Source organism: Cynara cardunculus (assembly GCF_001531365.2).
Source record: "Cynara cardunculus var. scolymus isolate 2C chromosome LG 3, CcrdV1, whole genome shotgun sequence".
In the NCBI taxonomy this organism is placed as follows: Eukaryota; Viridiplantae; Streptophyta; class Magnoliopsida; order Asterales; family Asteraceae; genus Cynara; species Cynara cardunculus.
This window is the reverse complement of record NC_037530.1, coordinates 4,169,492-4,172,898: the sequence shown is the minus strand read 5'-3', so window position 1 is coordinate 4,172,898 and position 3,407 is coordinate 4,169,492.

Here is a 3,407-nt window from a genome sequence, read left to right as displayed (position 1 = left end):
TAAATTAAATTTACACATTATACCAGGGTTCTTTACCATCTTATTGTCCACGTAGGTTGTTCACATGTACGATATGCTAACATGACATTTTTTTATTATATCATTGTACTTTCAAAATTACTTTATTATAACATCACGAATTTCTATTACAACATTGTACTTTTAATTTTAATATTTTTATCATCTAAACATTATAAATTTAATCAAATATATTTACTAAAAATTATAATAAATATTATTTGATATTATAATTTCGTTTTTTGACATATTATAGAAGGCAAGAGACACTCAAATCGGTAACTTTTTTTAGCATTGACAAATCTACAATCATATTATATTTTTTAAATAAAGAAACACCCGCTCTTAAAACTCTGCAAACAAACCACAATAGCTAACACATACAGGCGTCACCAATACAATTTAATGTTATGATTTTTAGTAAACATATTTGATTAAATTTATAATGTTTAAATGAAAAAAAAATATTAAAATTAAAAGTATAACGTTGTAACATAAATCGGTGATGTTATAATAAAATTAATTGTTGTAACATGAGTAAAGTTCACTTTTAATTTTACATATATTTTGGTTTTTGAGTTTGTTTTTAGTGAAAAGTATAATTTAAGTCATATATTAAATGAAAAGTTGATTTAAAAAATAAAAAAATAACTAAATTAATGTAACATATGTTTTCTTTAGAATGAATTACATTTTTGATCCCTTGTTTATTGCGTATTTTTGGTTTCGTTCCTACGGTTCGTAAAGTACATTGTTGGTCCATTTTTCATGTTTCAAAATCCAGACTAGTTTTTGAAAATAGCGTTGTTACTAAAGGTTTTGTTGTGTATATCATGTGCCCCTCATGAGAGGTGTATTTTAGTCTTTTTAACTAAGATGTTGTTTACTTGCGGCTTAATTAGGCTTACTGGTTTATCTGGCTTATTCGCACAACTCATTTGAGTTGTTTACTTACGGCTTATTCGCATAGACTATGGCTTAATCGCACAGATAGAAATGATGTGTTGTCCCTATTCAGCTACAAAAATGACACTATACCCCTTATTTAAAGCACCGCTCCTTCCCATATGAGACACTCCATCGTCGGTCTTTTTATGATTTTTTGTTTTGATGTTTAAATAATTAATATTGGGGGTAAATCGGTCATTTATGTTATTCAGACTGTTGATTCAAATAAAAAAAGTAAAGAACACCACCCATTTAACCAGACAAACAAATTTATTCGGACAGATAAATTTATTCATACAAGACTTAATAAAAAAAATTTGTAAACGGCCCATAACTTTAATTTATTTAAAAGAAGCTATATTAGTATTTTAATTATAAAATAAATGAAAAAACAAGTTTCCAAAGTTAAATTGCCTTCCATAAAGCTCTTCATAAGCCCTCCATATACCTCTAAAATGCATAAATTTCCCCGTGAAATCCTCCCCCAGTCCTTGGCTTCGTTTCTTCAGCGAACCCCGACGGTGAACCCTACACCCTCTCTGTTTCACCGGCAAAACCTCCTCCCTCCCACAATGATGGGATTATGATTTTGAACACGATGTTTTGGTTGACGAACTCGATGGTTTTGATTTCAAATGATTCGAATGAAGAACACACAATTAAAAGATCAAGGTCAAGTGCGAAAGACAATTTCAAACGATGGTTTGGGTTTACGAAGATGATTTTAAACGATGATTTGGATTTACGAAGATAATTTCGAAGACGAAGATTTAGACATTTTGATTCCAGGCGATTTCATGTTTGATTTGCTTGTTGAAAATCCAAATTCATATGTATAGAGAGAGAGATCTAGGTTTTTGGTTCAGGACTTCTTCTTCTTTTTATTTAGATTTAGATTTACATTCTTTAGGTTCTTTGTATTAATCCGATTTGTGTGAATCTAGGGTTGATTCCTGATTACGCTCACGTTCCTACTTTGGTGGTTAAGGTGGCATGTGCCGCCGTATTATTCCTACGTTGAAGGGTAATTTTTTTTAGGTTCGTGAAAGGTGCAACCGTATTAATCTGTTGTATGCCACCGTATGCATTTTGAAACTACAATGAGAACAAGTTTTATTTGGTAGAGTTGGTTTTCAAGGCTTTTATTCCACCCCAGACCCAAATTCAAATCATGTTAGTGTCATTTTCTTAGTCAAACGATGCCACCGATTGAAAAAAATTTCATATATTTGTTTCTTATAGTCAAATGGTGTCATCTTTTGAAATTTTTTCTCCATAGTTTTTTCTTAGTCAAATGGTTCTACCGTTTGAAAAAATTTATAGGTCCGTCCCTGGTTGTTGATTTTGTTTTTTTAACTTTGAGTATGTGTTTGACGGTTTGTGGCCATGGTGGGTGGCAGTGGTGTCTGTGCTTGGTAGAGGAGGAAAGGGAATGGAAGGAAGAAGGGTAAGATGACCAAATTGCCCTCATGTGAGGGGTAATGTGAGGTAGCTAATGGAGCATTAGTTAACAGGAGAGACTAAATTGGACTGTAAACACAAAATTTGAACCAACAATGTATTTTATGAATTGTAGGGACTAAAATATAAAAACAACAATAAACAAGGGACCAAAGATGTAATTCACTCTTTTCTTTAAGTCGCTTTCTCACCCGTGAAAAGAAACCTAATGAGAGCCCGTTGGTCCAACCCCGTAATCATCCTTCCAACACCGAACATTGACCAGCATTTAAATTTTTGAAAATTAAGTAATAAATAAATGAATTAAAACCATGCATTTTTAATAAATAAAATTTAATTTTTATCTAAAATATGATAAATTTTTTAATAAAAATCAAATTATATCAACTTTTTTATTTTTATTAACTAAAATAAATACCAAAGGTTGAGTTTTATTTTCATCTTTTAACCTTTTTGTTATATTTATTTCAACTGTCTGTAAAAGTATTTAGAAAAAAAACAGTGCATCGTATTGGTTGGATGGGACCAAATTGGACGATTTTTTATAGTTCGCTATAGTCTATGATTTAAATATTTTAAATTGATGGTTTAACCGATTGCACCGCTTATTTAAGAGCGTGTGCATGTGTGTGTGTGCGTGTGCATGCGTGTATATATATGTGCGCACACACACACACACACACACATATATATATATATATATATATATATATATATATATATATAGGGTTGGATTTACGTGAGACCAAGAGTTTTTGCGAGACCCGTAAGACCAGTTTATGTTCATTGATCAACTTTATAAGCTAATGACCTAAAGTTGTACGGTATCAATTTTGTGATTATTGAGAAGTCTCGTGGCAATTTTGTGATTATGAATGTTCAGATTGTAAATCCAATCCAATGATTGAGAATTAGTCTTACGAGTTTTACGAAAAACTCTTGGTCTCACATGATCCCAAGTTTATATATATATATATATA